Here is a 16,819-nt window from a genome sequence, read left to right as displayed (position 1 = left end):
TGTACTTCAGAGAAGTTATGAAGTGGAATTGAAATAAGGCTCCTAGTCAGGCTTTCTAATTATCAAGTGCACCCTTAAAAAGAAAGCTTTTTAATTTGCTCTTAAATCTGTCCAAATTGCTTTCTTCCCTTAAATAGATAGGGAGTGAATTCCATGTTTGAGGGACTGTGACAGAAAAAATTAATTGCTGTCGTGTATTAATAATTTTAAGTGAGGGAATTAGTAAATTTTTTGTTTTTCAAAATAAATATACAAAGTATACAAATAATTATTATAAATATGCAAATATACAAAAGATAACTTAAACATGAAACAGACTAGTTGTACATATCACAGTTAATAAGCTAATTTTTATTGATTGATTGATTTTTAAATTCAATACATAAGTATCCACTTGTTACAGTAACTTGGGATAATAATAAAGAAAAAAATATAAAGAAAGCATAAATCTTTTACCAATCAGGAAAAAAATATTAATCTCCATACATTAGACCACAGTAGTCAAAGGGGGAGTGAAAATACCTGAGAACCTCAGAAGAAAATTAACAGAGTCCTATTCAAGTTCGCCTGCTTCTGTTACAAAACGGTATTTGGTCTATCGCCAAGATACATCAATCCACACTTCACTCTGAATTGCACCAATAAGAAATCCCGCAGAATTCAGCTTTTCGCCTTCCCCTCACTAAAACTATGTCATCTCAAAAGATTCCTAGACAAAACCTTCGCTTTCCAGGTGGCCAAGCTGAACCCATGGCTAGCCCAAATGGTGCTCAAGGCCCCTACCTACCTCGGCTTCAGAAAATTACTCAAAACTCACCTATTCCGCGAACAGGACCCTTAACCCTCTTCCTCCCGCAACAAACCGACACCCGCCCCTATTTGGTCTCTCTTTCTCTCTCTCTTCCCTTCCAACCTCACCTTCTTCGTTGCTTGCAACCCTGATAAAATGTTGTAAATCTGTGTGTTATCTCGGATCTTAATTAATTGATGTGAACCGCCTAGAACTCCATGGGTATGGCGGTATACAAGAATAAAATTATTATTATTATATACTGCATATCAAAAGGCCTTTACACTTCTCCAGCAGTAAACTTCTTTAATCCGATCTAGTCTACTGGTCTTCAAATTATCTTCATAAGTTCTATGAAAGCTTTCAATTGTTCAGGAATAAATAATATATGTCTCAAACCACCCAACCGTATTAAACATTTACAAGGATAAAGCAATCTAAATATAGCTCCAATATTCATAGCATCCTGTCTAAGAGCAAGAAAAGCTTTTTGTAAACAAAATTTTTAAGCCTGTTGCACAGTACACCAACATCCACAGAATGGGCAGTACGGACAGGGGAGGAGGATCCCCGTGTCCATCAAAAAAGGGCTGCGGGAGCGAAAATGCCCATCAGAGGCTAGAGTGACTGAAATGAGGGAGTTCGGGAGAGAGGAGAGGACGAACAGAATGCTAGGAATGATCAACAAGGGGATCACGAACAGATCCGAGAAGGTTATCATGCCGCTGTACCAGGCCATGGTGCGCCCTCACCTGGAGTACTGCATCCAGCACTGGCCGCTGTACATGAAGAAGGACACGGTACTACTCAAAAGGGTCCAGAGAAGAGCGACTAAAATGGTTAAGGGGCTGGAGGAGTTGCCGTACAGTGAGAGATTAGAGAAACTGGGTCTTTTCTCCCTTGAACAGAGGAGATTGAGAGGGGACATGATCAAAACATTCAAAATACTGAAGGGAATAGACTTAGTAGATAGAGACAGGTTGGTCACCCTCTCCAAGGTAAAGAGAACGAAAGGGCACTCTCTAAAGTTGAAAGAGGATAGATTCCGTACAAATGTAAGAAAGTTCTTCTTCATCCAGAGAGTGATAGAAAACTGGAACGCTCTTCTGAAGGCTGTTATAAGGGAAAACACCCTCCAGGGAATCAAGACAAAGTTAGAGAAGTTCCTGCTAAACTGGTGAGACTGGACTCATTTGGAGCACTGGTCTTGACCTTGGAGCCGCCACGTGAGCGGACTGCTGGGCAGGATGGACCATTGGTCTGACTCATCAGTGGCAGTTCTTAGGTTTTTATGTCTGCAATGCATATTTTGCACAAATGGTCTAAAAGCTGTCAAGAGGAGGATGGGTGCCAGCACCTCTATCAAGACGGCACCTGAGGCAGATCGTTCCCCCCATTACTATGCCACTGAATACATTGATAAGAGCGCACACTATTCTGAGGTTGTGGGTTCAATCTAAGTGCCGCTCCTTATTACCCAGGTCAAGTCAATTATCCCTCCATTACTCCAAGTACCATAGTTAGAATATGAGTCTGCCGGGACAGATAGGGAAAATACTTATTATTATTCAATGTACACCGCTTAGATCAGGGGTGCCCAAAAGGTCGATCGTGATCGACCAGTAGATCACAAAGGCAACGCGAGTCGATCGTAGAGCTCATCCTGGGCTCCGCGATAGACTCATATTGCCTTTGCATTCTCCCTGCATCTCCAATGCCGTAACAGGCCAGCAGTGACTGCAGAAGCGCCGGGCCCACTAGCCTTCCCCCAGATGTCAATTCTGACGTTGGAGAGGAAGTTCTGGGCCAGCCAATCACTGCCTGGCTGGCCCGGAACTTCCTTTCCGAAGTCAGAATTGACATTTGTAGGAAGGCTGGTGGGCCCGGGGCTTCTGAAATCGCTGCTGGCCTGTTACGGAATTGAGGAACAGGGAGAACTCAGTGACAATGGCGGCTTGGGGGCCTGTTCCCAGATGGCGGCGGTGGCTTGGGGAGAAAGAAAGGACAGACAGAGAGAATGAAAGGGGAGACAGAAAGACATTTTCTCTGCATAGTGTGCTTTGTATTTTTTTTTTATTTTATTGTTGGTAGATCATTTTGACTTGGTCATTTTAAAAGTAGCTCGCAAGCCAAAAAAGTGTGGGCACCTCTGGCATAGAGTATAAGTAGTATATAATAATATATTTTTTTTAAAAAACAAGTCGCCTAAATTTGGTTACCTAAATCTGTGCATGGAGCCCAGATGCATGTGCAAAATAGTCAGTTAGGTGCTAACAACCTTTATTGGAGTTAATTTACACTTTATTGGCACTAATTTAGATTTGTGCACACATCTGCCTTTGCACTATTCTATAACACTGCACACCCAAAATCTCTTGCTTGCAACCCAAAAGGGGGCATGGTCATGAGAGGGGCATGGGTGGGTCAGGATCAGGGACGGTCCTATAATGAGATCAACTGAGGCGGCCGCCTCAGGCAGCACTCTTGAAGGAGCAACATCTTGCTTCTAGTCCTCTCTGGCGCTCCCCTTCCCATCATCTAATCCTTTCACCCTTCTCCCCACAATCGGCATTTTTCCCATTCCAATCCCATCCAACCTTTAGGTTTTTATACCGGGTCATCCTTGTAATAGGGCTCAACTCGGTTTACAATAATTAATTCTTTACATAAAAGTAAGAACATTAAGTTGGGATATACCGAAATTAGAACAACAATGTAAGAATCTTCAAAATAAATTAGAAATATCCATCAATGATTTCTGAAACAGTAGTGTTTTTAAAGATTTACTAAAACTCTAAAGAAAGGGTAAGATTCTGCCCTCGCCACCACCTCTACCTTTAGTTTTCTGTAAAAGTTGCCAGGGAGCGGTACTGAATCCCTGCCGCCGGTCTCTGCATCATCTCTCCAGTGCGGCCTGCCCTCTCTGACAACTTCCTGTTTCCACTGGGAAAGGCCGCAGTGGAGAGAAGATGAGATCCCTATGGCTCCTCCCATGGGAGTGGCCTTAGAGATCTTGCCAAAATATCAACATACATAACAGCTAAAACAGCCCAAAAGAAGGACAAATCATCAAGAATTTAAATGCACAGTAATTCCTCGAACAGGACAAGTCAGACCCTATAAAAAAGCATTAACAAACAATTGCATTTTGAGGAGTTTTCTATAAGTTCCTTTATCAGCACATTTTCTCAATTGCCCTACTTGTTGAGCAAGGCCGGTGTATTAGAAAAATAATTGTCCAGTTTCTCTGAGGCCCATGTCCCCGCATGTTGCTTGCGTTCTGTATCCCAATAATGGCAGATTTGAAGATAGGAAAATAAATGATGGCGTGGAAGGTCCCACTGGGTTTGCACTTGTTGGAACAAGGGAAAAGAATCCGGGGAAAGCATCACCAATTGTTCCATATTTGTGCAACCCTGGAAGGCCCAGTCTTGAAACACTGAGTGTTCCCATCCCGGTTGAAAATTAGAATTTCCTTCAAATTGTATGAATGGTTATACCTCTGAACGCAAGCCTTGGCTACGCTTCCACCATTGCAAGGCCTGCCTCAAGGGAAGCGCAAACTGAAATCAAGCCTGGTGCCTGTGGGCGCTGTCCGCTTGGGAGTGTAACAAATTCATAAATTTAAAAGGGTGATTCCAGCCCTCAACCCACCCAGATACTCCTCATGTATCCAGCGTATGAGAGCTGCCACATTGTACAGCCTGATGTCTGGGAGATTAAGTCCACCCAGTGACTTATCCAGCACCAGTTTTGCCAGGATGATTTTGGGGGCTTTTGATTTCTATATAAATTTGGAAATGATAGATTTAAACTTAAGTTCTTCTCTTTGGCACAGCCAAATCGGCATGGTCTGAAGGGGATACAACAATTTAGGTAACATGACAATTTTCACAAGTGCCACTCTACCCAGTAAGCCTTATGGGAGATCCTGCCATGCCTAGCACAATCTGCTAATAGCTTCCAATGGACGGACAATGTTGGTGGTGTAAAGAGTTGTGAAGCTGGTGCTTAAGTAAATTCCTAAGTACCTCATAGGTTTAGACAAAGGTGGGATAGACAGTAAAGCATGCCAATATATATATCCTAGAGGAAAGGAAAGACAGGGGAGATATGATTCAGGCATTCAAATACTTGAATGGTATTAACGTAGAATACAATCTTTTCCAAAGAAAAATGGTAAAACCAGAGGGCATAATTTGAGGTTGAGGAGTGGTAGACTCAAGAACAATGTTAGGAATTTCTTCTTTATGAAGAGGGTGATTGATGTGTGGAATGCTCCCCCAAGTGAGGTGGTGGAGAGGAAAATGGTGACAGAGTTCAAACAAGCATGGGATGAACACAGAGATCTCTAATCAGAAAATAATAGTTATATATTGAAGGAACTAAGGCCAGTACTGAGCAGACTTGCACAGTCTATGTCCTGTACATAGACATTCAGTTGAGGATAGGCTGGGGAGGTCTTCAATGGCTGGGATGGTTAAGATGGGCTGGAGTGAGCTTTGACAAAGACTCCAGTAGATAAAACCTAAGCACATTACCGGACATGGCTCTAGGTTTCTGGCCCAGAAATGTCTTGAAAAGAGGAGACTGAGAAGGGACATGATCGAAACATTCAAGATAATGAAGGTAATAGACTTAGTAGATAAAGAAAGGTTGTTCACCCTCTCCAAGGTAGAGAGAACAAGAGGGCACTCTCTAAAGTTAAAAGGGGTAGAAATCTGGAACACTCTTCCGGAAGCTGTTATAGGGGAAAGCACCCTCCAGGGATTCAAGACAAGTTTCTGCTAAACCAGAATGTATGCAGGTAAGGCTAGACTTAATCAGGGCACTAGTCTTTGACCTAAGGGCCACGCGTGAGCGGACTGCTGGGCATGATGGACCACTGGTCTGACCCAGCAGTGGCAATTCTTATCTTATGTTAAGAAAAAGGACCATTTAAATTAAATGATTAATTTATAGAACATGTATGGTTGGGCAGACTGGATGGACCATTTGGGTCTTTATCTGTCATCATTTAATACTCCTGGTGAAGACTGCATCCATCAACAAGTATAGATATAGAGATCACAGTTTCCTGGACATGAAGGCTTGCTCCTCATCTACTGTGTGTATGGTGAACAATTTGCCATCGTGCCAGACTCTAGGCTTAGCAGGGAATATCAGGGCAAACTGAATCCCCTTGTAATGCAAGTCTGTGCAGTACGGCACCATTAATTTTCTCTATGCTGCCACTCTCACAAAATAATCATTAAAAGGAAGCAGCTTTGCACCATTATAATCTAGCAGCCCCAATTTTCGATAGGCCCGGAGAATATTCTCTTTTTTCCTCCAATTTCTGTACTGGGCTATAGCCATGCGAGGTTTCTGATCCTCCTGCTGTCTGGGGCCTATCCAGTGCACTCACTCACAGTCAAACCAGATGCCACCCTCGTACATACCCAATGTCTCCGGCAGCCATGTAGTTTAAAAAATTGTACAGCTCTTCTTCCTTAACTGTCTCGGGCAGTCCAACCACCCGAAAGTTGTTTTGGCAACTCCTGTTTTCTTGATCTTCGAGTTGAGCTTGCATGATCTCGTTTTCCTTCTGCATCGCCATCAATTGTACCTCCAGGTTGTTGCATGTGTCCTTCTGCATGGCCACCCACTGTTCCACCTCCGAGAGAGATCAAGTGTGGGAATAAAATTTTTCATGCATTTCGTCCATAGTAGACTGCAATTTGTTTAATCGATCTTCTAGATCTGCTAAAACCGATCTGGTAATCTCCTGAATCCAATCGTCTGCAGGACGCGGGCTCTTCCAACATTTTTGCTAGCATTAACGTGGGCTTGTCTCTGGTAGCTTTGGCGGCTTTTATGGGCACTCCAAAGGGTCATATGCTGCCCGGTTTGCCCCTTCCAGATGTAAAAGGCAACAAAATCACTGTAGTTTAAGGAAGTAATTGCAGGTTTCTGTAGGGGTGAGCGCAGAGCTCCACTCGTTCACATCCATTCAGGCAGGATGCATCACATGATCCCCCCCCCCAGATGCCTTAATTGCAATTGTGGTAGTGGTGGGGGTGTTAACTCAGGCTCTCCTGTTGTGTTTCTAATAAAGCAATGGTCATTACTACTCTGTTTCTGCCTATTAATAAAATTCTGCATGTGGGGAGGGGGAATGATTCGTGTGTAAAGGGAGTCCATAAGTCCTAGAATGCTATGTTAATAGGGACCTTATTTTGGAAATGCTATTCATGATTTATATGTGTAAATGCTGGCATGTATACATGTATAATCATATATATGTTAAAGCCTGATTTAAGAAAGCCAGTTTTTATGTGTAAATTGCAAAGAGATGTGGTTTGGGAAAAGGAAAGCACAAAATGTCAATGTCAAAAGTTGCAGCTGTCCCTTGCATTTGTAGATATATAATAAATGCTCAGGTGGGTCAGCTCTTCATAGTAGGGATTGAAGGAGATTTTCCCCTTCCCTCATTGGTTAGTTCCCCCTCCAAAAATGGAAGAACCACATGCATAACTTAGGGAACTTGTGCACAAATGCTTGCAGTAGTCGAGCCACACATAGGTGTCTCATGGGAAACCTCACCCGGCCTGGACATGGAAAGGATTGACAGATTGATAGCTCTTTCTCAATTCTGTGGGTGGTGATGCATGGCCATTCTTAATTGGTGAAGCAATTTGTCTGGTTAATTCCAATAACGAATGAGACTCTTCCATGCTAATTAGTTACACAACCCCCGGTGGTCGGCATCCAACTTCTTAGAGGGACAAGTGGTGTTTAGCCACACGAGATTCTAGATTTCCAGAACGCTTTTGACAAAGTTCCTCTTGAGAGGCTCCTGAGAAAATTAAAGAGTCATGGTATAAGAGGCAATGTTCAATTGTGGATTAAGAATTGGTTATAAGACAGAAAACAAAGGGTAGTGTTAATTGACCATTTTTCTCAATGGAGGAGAGTAAACAGTAGAGTGCCACAGGGGTCTGTACTGGGACCGATGCTATTTAACTTATTTATAAATGATCTGGAAATTGGAACTATGAATGAGGTGATTAAATTTGCAGATGACACTAATCTGTTCAAAGTTGTTAAAATGTATGCGGACTGTGGAAAAACTGCAGGAAGACCTTAGGAAACTGGAAGACTGGGCATCCAAATGGCAGATGAAATTTAATGTGGACAAATACAAAGTGATGCACATTGGGAAGAATAATCCAAATCATAGTTACCAGATGCTAGAGTCCACCTTGGGGTCAGTGCTCAAGAAAAAGATCTGGGTGTCATCACTGACAATACACGGAAACCTTCTGCCTAATGTGCGGCGGCAGCCAAGAAAGCCTTTTGTTTTTTCCCTTTGTTTTTATTTCCCCCCAACAAATATTGTAATCTATCCCTTTCCTGTAACCCCCCTTGTTTTTGTTTGTCCATTGTCTTGGACATTTTTACTCTGTTCGTTTTTGTTTTATCTTTAACCCACTGTTTTTACTTTTGTTAATCGCTTTGATTTGACTTTTTTTTTGTTAAAGATTGCGATATATCAAATAAACTAACTCTAACACGATGCTGGGAATTATTAGAAAGGGATGGTAAACAAGACTAGGAATGTTATAATGCCTCTGTATCACTCAATGGACCTCATCTGGAGTATTGCATTCAATTCTGGTCGCCTTATCTCAAGAAAGATTTAGTGGCACTAGAAAACGTTCAAAGAAGAGCGACCAAGATGATAAAGGGGTTGGAATTCCTCTTGTATGAAGAAAGACTAAAAAGGTTAGGACTCTTCAGCCTGGAAAAGAAACGGCTGAGGGGAGATATGAATGAAGTCTACAAAATTCTGAGTGGTGTAGAAAGGGTACAAGTGGATCGATTTTTTTACTGCATCAAGATTTACAAAGACTAAGGGACGTTTGATAAAGTTAGAGTATAATACTTTTAAAACCAATAGGAGGAAATATTTTTTCACTCAGAGTATAGTTAAACTCTGGAATGCATTGTCAGAGGATGTGGTAAGAGCAGTTAATGTAGCTGATATTTTTAAAAAAGGTTTGGACAAGTTCCTGGAGGAAAAGTTCATTGTCTGCTGTTGAGACAGACATGGGAGAAGCCACTACTTGCCCTGGATTGGTGGCATGGGTTTGTGACTTGGATTGGCCTCCGTGAAGACGGGATACCGAGTTAGATGAACCATTAGTCTGACTCACTAAGGCTATTCTTATGTTCTTTTGCCTGAGCACATGGCTTCTACCATGAGCATAATACCATGCAAGGCTCAAAGGTATATGAGGATTTTATGTACAGAAAACTTACAGCTAACGTACGGCGCACTATAGAGAATTTGGGCTTCATGGGTTAATATCCTTTAGTAGTTTTTGTGGCAGCAAAAGTTTCATAGTATATACCTAGACACTATGTAAAGTTGGTATTCTAGGATGACACATGTAAAATCTTTTAAAAAATGTGTCACTGGTTTGCCTACTGTGGAGTGAATGATGCTTCACAGCAGAGACCAGACATTTTGATTGTCAGAATCATGTAGAGAAAATACAGTAACAAAATGTTCTGAGAGGAAAAAGTGAACATTTCCAGCACCTGCAGTAATAACACTTAAACTTCTACTACAAAAATGCTTAAAACAGTTTTAGACCTAACAATTTTTTGATGTTATTTTAGATTTTTTTTTTTTTAATGAAATCATAAATAGAATGCAATAATCAGATCTAAAAAGTGCAACTTAAGAATAAGTCTGATTGTAGCAATTTATGAAATGCACTAATATAACATCTACGTTGCTTTAGATTTCTAGGGGCTCTTTTACAGTACAAGGGCACTGCATTATATGACAGGACTGACAGTGCAGTATCAGACTATGCATTGTAATGCAGCCCCGGCACTGTCAAAAGGACAGCTGCGTTTAACCTCAGAATCGACAACACGCAGTATTACAAAGTGAATCAAATCCGTTCTTATGTGTTTCACAGAATCACAACGGTCTACCATGGTTTGATTTCTATATGTTACAACTACATACCATTTTTAGAATTCTATTAGTTTTCCTTGTCCCCTGAAGAAGGCAGTTTTTCTGCCAAAATATACGCGGATGACATAACAATTATTATTCCCATAACCTCATTGACTCAAGAGACAGAACAATTCATCTCATCTGTCCTTACCAAAGTAGAACATTGGACTATGCATTCTAAATTAAAACTGAATCCCGAAAAAAACAAGATTTTCTTGGCAAATCCCGATAACAAGATCATGAACACCTCCTTGAGACTAAATGGGTCAGACTACCCAATTAATCCTACAACCAAAATCCTTGGTGTCACCCTGGACCGAAGCCTGACTTTTGAAGATTACACTAACATCCAAGTCAAAAAATGCTTTTTCACTTTATGGAAACTTTGCACTATTAAAACATTACTTTGATTTCTTCTCCTCTCAACTGCTGGTCCAATCTCTGAACTTAAGTACCTTAGACTATTGCAATATTATATACTTGGGATCCTTCAAGAAAACCATCAAATGACTGAGAATCGTCCAAAATGCTGCAGTCCGTCTCATTTATGGCCTCAAGAAATCAGACCATGTAAGCCCGTATTACAAAAAACTACACTGGCTACCTGTGGAAGCAAGGGTCGTTTTTAAGTTTGCATGCCTTTGCTTCAAAACTATGACAGGTTCATCCTCAACCTATCTGTCTCATCAACTCGAATTCCCAGACACAACTAATACACGCAGTGCCTACTTGTTCGCTTTTCCATCCTTAAAGGGCTGTACCTATAAGAGATACCTCGATAGAACATTATCATTCCAAGCAGGCAAATGGAGCAAATGTTTAACCAACTTCATCTCAAATGCACTTTCATACCAAACGTTTAGGAAGTCAATCAAAACTTATCACTTTGACAAATTTCTCTGACCCCACTTCAACCTTGATGTTCTTCCAAAACACTTCCAGATAAACTTGACTAAGCTTAACATGCCAATGTAATTTCAAAAGTTCTCTGTAGTGTCGCTGTCTGTATACAGTCTCTGCCCCTGTAAACCGCTTTGAACTATTTGTGGTATGGCGGTATATAAAATAAAGCTATTATTATTATTATTATTATTATCCTTGCTGGGACTATATTTGTATAAATAAAGCTTATCTTGGTTGTGTTTAGACATCAACTTTGCCTTCTTTCTTTGTATTGCTAGCTATCTTGGGTTTGCCATCCATTCCCTTTCCTGTTGTCTCCCCCTCCTCCAAGATCAATCCCCTGATCTTCAGATTACCTAATCAAATATCCTTCCATCCCATCCTCCACCCCATCTGTTCACCACTGGACCACCAGGGATTCAAAAAGGTACTTGGGGAAGCAGGAGGGAGGTAAAAAATTTGTCAGCGTCAGCTGGGACAGGAGATGGAAGGGATCTCACCTGTCCCGGTCCACCAGATCATACAACAGGTCCGGCAGAGGCCCGCAACAAGTCCGGGAGCCCAGTAGCCCGTTCTCACAGAGGCCAATCCAGGTCACTAGTACCTGGCCAAACCCCAAGGAGTAGCAATATTCCATGCTACCGATACAGGTGCAAGCAGTGGCTTCACCCATGTCTTTCTCAATAACAGACTATGGACTTTTCCTCCAGGAACTTGTCTAAACATTTCTTAAAACTAGCTACGCTATCCGCTCTTACCACATCCTCTGGTAACGCGTTCCAGAGCTTAACTATTCTCTGAGTGAAAAAAAATTTCCTCCTATTGGTTTTAAAAGTATTTCCCTGTAACACCTACTGTAGTCTAGCTAGCTTTTGAAATAATAAATCTGTAATGACATTATCAAATGCAGAAGACACATCTAATGATATTAAACAGTAAATCCCATCTCTATCATTTTATCTTCTGGTTTCATCAATAGTAGAAACTAACAACATTTCTACTCCATGTCCCTTCCTAAAACCATATTGGAAGGGATTCAATTCACCTGATAATTCAACAAATTTATCTAAACTGAGTGTCATCGAGATAGACCCCAAGTGACAGACAGGATCAGGAACTGGTTGAGTGGAAGATGACAGAGGGTAGAGGTCAATAGAGATCGCTCTGAGAAAAGGGATGTTACCAGTGATGTGCTTCAAGGTTTGGTTCTTGGTCTTGTTCTTTTTTAACATTTGTGTAAGAAATATTGCTGAAGGACTATTGTTTAAGATTTGCCTTTTTGTGGATACCAAAATTTGCAATAGAGTAGATATCCTTGATGATTTGAATAACATGAGGAAGAACCTAGTGAAACTTGAAGAATGGTCTGAAATTTTTCATCTAAGATATAATGCTAAGAAATATAAGGTTATGTATTTGGGTTGTAAAATTCTGAGGGAATAGTACAGTTTAGGGGATGAAGAATTTTTGTGCATGAAAGAGGAGTGGACTTCGGTGTGATAATATGGTGATGATCCTAAGGTAGCCAAACAAGTTGAAAAGGCAAGGGTGAAAGCTAGGATGTTTGGGTGCAAAGGGAGAGGAATAGCCAGTAGGAAACAGGAGGTATTGATACCCTGTATAAGACTCTGGTGAGAACTCATTTAGAATATTGTGTACAATTCTGGAGACCACACCTTCAAAAAGATATAAATAGAATAGAGTCTGTCCAGAAGAAGGCTACTAAAATAGTTAGTGGTCTTCATTATAAGGCGTATGGTGATTGACTTAAAGATCTCAATATGTATACTTTGGAGGAAAGGTGAAAGGGGAGATATGATAGAAACGTTTAAATCAAAAAAACTCCAACAATGTTACTCACCAGCAGTGGGAAAAACCACTATAGATCCACATTAATAAAAAAAAGGGTGGAGAAAAAGCCTCAAGTCATTTATATCACGCAGCAATCAATACTGATTTTAAGCTGGTGTTGCTCTTATCATTGGCATAAAAACGTTTAAATACCTACGAGGTATAAATGTGCAGGAGGCGAGTATCTTTCATTTGAAAGGAAGTTGCAAAATGAGAGGGCATAGGATGAAGTTAAAAGATGATAGGCTCAGGAGTAATTTAAAGAAATACTTTTTTATAGAAAAGGTGGTAAATTCGTGGAATAGTTGCCTGGTAGAGATGGTGGAGACAAAGAATGTATCTGAATTTAAGAAAGCGTGGGACAGGCACATGGGATCTCTTAGGGAGGGGAGAAGATAGTAGATGCTGCGGATGGCAGACAGAATGGGCCATTTGTCTTTTATCTGCCATCATGTTTCTGTTTCTATGACACAATTACTGGTTTAATTAAAATGCTCAGACATCTGGAGAACAGGAATTCAAAACTCAGTTCAGACACACATAGATAAAACAATGAAATGAAATCCATGTAGTTCCCGCAAAAGAAGTGAAGGGTTACTGAAGAAAAATTTCCCAAATTCATCTTTTCCTAATTTGAACAATATTTTTTATCTGACTCTAAGATTTATTTTTTTTTAAAAATAATCTGAAAGCATGATTGCAAATATTACAGTATCATTCATTATTGGCAAGGCACATCCCTTTTGCATTTGACTGAATAATAGATGTCTTATCTACGGTAATATAATTTTTGTTGTGAATTATTAAATATAATCATTGTCCTATCATGTTCCATTGATTTTCATTACTTCAAATTCCTAACACATTCTTTCCTGCATATTCCTACTCATCCCATGGAGAACTAAAGGTATTTTGAGTCTGATCACGATGTGCGTTTATTGCTATCTTTGTTCTAGTCAAGGAACACTGTAAGCATTCACAGGGTTATCTTGATTGGCTTTGTTTATTTCATCTCTTGACTAGTTACATATATACAGAGCTTCCACTCTAGGGAGCTCCTCTATTGAGCTGAGAATTTAACCAGGGGGTTTCCCCATCCCCCTTTTCACAATAATCAAGGATAGATTACACATAATAGCTTCCAAGAGACATGAAATAAAATATGAATCTGTTGTTTTCTCTATAAAACATGTACCATGTTTTTTTTTAAAAATTATATGTAATAAGTACTTTAGAAGTGTTTCTGGACACACCAATATGTTTATTCATAGCCACTTTGAACTGGAGCAAGCTTAGTGCCAATATGCTTTTAATATTTACTGTGTTCCAATTCGAGAGGATTTATGGCCAGGAAAATATTATATATGAAAAATCTCATTCTTTCCTCTTCTTTCTTTTTCATTCAATTTTAGCAAAAATAGGTATCACTAAGACTATTGTTTAGACCCTGTATTCATACAAGAAGTTAATTCCTAGACTGAGTCAGGGTCATCTGTGACCAACTGCCAATTTCTTCAGAGGGAACAATGTTTGCACAATAATTTAATTTAATGTAGCAAGGACATGCACAGCAGAGCATGGCCGAAACCACTCCAGAAGCAGCATCCGCCTCTGTGCAGCCTCATGCTCCAGGCGCAGCCAGGAAAAAGGCAGTGAAGCCTGGGGGAGCGGTGGGGGAAGCCTGGGGGATTGGGCCTTCAGAGGAGCGCGGTGGTGGGGCTCTGACGGCAGCCGGCTACAAGGTAGAGAAGAATAGCAGCTGCCGGGGGCTAACCATCAAGAGTCTGGTGGATGGAGGCAGCGGAACTTCGGGTGCTTTCAAATTGAACGGGAAGAGGCAGGAGGGTGAGGAGCCCTCCCAGGGCCAGAAAACTGGCGGTGAGGAAACTGAAAAAAGTCGTTAGCCGCAGAGCTCTGGTTTCAGCTGAGCCATTGGTCATCAGGCGCTGTTCCCCTGCAACTGGAATCCGTGAGGCTTGGGACCGCCAGCAGTGGACTGGTAATATGTCTTGCCTTCTCTCCTCCCTCCTAGGCCTCCGGTGTGCAGCAGACAGATGGGAACCCAGCTGAGAGCTGCCGGTGGAAGTTTACAAGCATTGGGCAACCAATTTGGATGAGACTGTGGAGACTGAATGGAATCTGATTTGCTTTATTATACCTTTCTTTTGTGGGATGGCCTGATTTTTGTTCTTTCTTTTGTTTGCTGCTTCTTAATTGTGCCTTGATGTAGTTTCTTTGTCTTTATCTACAGTACACTTCCTTTTTTTTTTTCTTCAACTCTCCTTGGGAATCGATTTTTCTTAGATATTTAATGTAACTTGGAATGTAAACCGCTGAGGTCTGTAATAGAGAATGACAAAGGGAAAAAAATTTATCCCCGTCCCCGCGAGCTCAGTTCCCGTCCCCGCCCTGCAAATAGTCAGATCCCATCCACACAAGCCTCGAATAGTTATGATTTTATACTTTATTTTATTAAAATATAAAAAGAGACAATATTCTGTATAATTGTCATTTTATAAACACATATAATACAGAGCAAGGATCAACAAAACCCCTGTCTCGCCTCCCTTTCACAAATATCCCCTCCACTATTGTGAAAATTGAACAAACCAAATTACTATAGAATACAATATAGAAAAATCAAGCTAACAGAATACTTTAGTCACTCATGGCAAGAATAGTGTTAGGGGAGTGCAACTAGGGCAACTGCCCACTGGTCAGAGAGAGAGCCCTAAGCCAGCTGGAAGCTACAAAAGCACAGCCTGGGCTTTGCGGTTCCCAGTTATGTCTAATACCAGCTCTAGCAGGATACCATATTTCAAATCTGAAATATTCTAATCACAAAATAAATTAATTTTATTCTTCAAATCACATTGGTCTCAGGCTTTGGTTTTGGGTTCCTTCTGTTTTCATCGTGGTATGGCTGGCTCCTGAAGGTAAAATAGACGCAAGAGGAGCTGGAGAGGAGATACCGAGTCTGACATGGGCAAAATTTTTTTTACCATAGGAGCAAGACTTTTCACCGCTTCCACGGCGCGGTAAAAGGTCTTTTCCCCGTTCCTGTGGGGCGGTGAAAGGTTTTGTCTCCATTCTTGTGGTAAACAAGTTGCAAATGTCTCTATTCCTGCGAATTTACTGCGGTGATCACAGTTTATCGCGGTAAACGTTCCCCGTGTCATTCTCTAGTCTGTAATATGGTGCAGTCGGTATAACAAATGATATTAAACATAACATAAACATAGCATTTTGAACAAATTCCATGCATTTGGTTCAATAAAAAAAAACCTTTATTAACAATATATCTTTATTATTTAATAATTTGTTTTCTCAGGTACTTTAGCTAGATTATGAGCCTTCGGGACAGTTAGGGAATTTCCAAGTACCTCATTTTTATGTTTATTTTTATTTAATTGTAACCAGTTCTGGACTCTTGGGAGGACAGGCTATAAAAATGAACAAATAAATAAATTTATATTCTCCTTTATCCTTCAGTTCAAGGCAGATTGCAGATATACGAGAATTGACAATTAAAAAGTGCTACATACCTCATTGCTGAATATCACTATGGCCACCTTGGAACCATATCAATACCTTCCCCTTGGGAAGCTATGAACCAATGCCAACACTTAGTCCACCTTTCAAAGCAATTTTGAAACACTTTTTCTGGAAAGGCCATCAGAGCTGTCGGCGTATTACTCTTTTCAAGGGAGAAGAGGCCCAGTTTCTCTAATCTTTCACTGTATGGCAACTCCTCCAGCCCCCTTAGTCACTCTTCTCTGGACCCTTTCGAGTAGTACTATGTTCTTCTTCATGTATGGCAACCAGTGCTGGACACAATATTCCAGGTGGGGGCTTACCATGGCCCGGTACAGCGGCATGATAACCTCCAATTTGTTTGTAATCACCTTCTTAATCATTTCTAGCATTCTGTTTGCCCTTTTTGCCACCGCCGCACATTGCGTGGATGGCTTCATTGACTTGTCTACCAGTACTCCCAAGTCTCTTTCCGGGGGGGGGGGGGGTGTTCTCTCCAAGTACTGCACTGGACATCCTGTGTTCGTGTATAAGATTTTTGTTACCGACATGCATCACCTTACACTTATGCACGTTAAACCTCATGTCGCAGCTCATTTCTCGAGCTTGTTTATGTCACGTTGCTGGTCTTCGCATAATTTCTCTGAGATTCATTGTTTTTTACCCTTCCTTTCATTTTTTACCAAAATTGTCTTCTCTTTTATCAATTGTTTTATTATGGTTGT

The sequence above is a fragment of the Geotrypetes seraphini genome, chromosome 1 (assembly GCF_902459505.1).
Source record: "Geotrypetes seraphini chromosome 1, aGeoSer1.1, whole genome shotgun sequence".
NCBI lineage: Eukaryota > Metazoa > Chordata > Amphibia > Gymnophiona > Dermophiidae > Geotrypetes > Geotrypetes seraphini.
Note: the sequence above shows the minus strand (reverse complement) of the source record.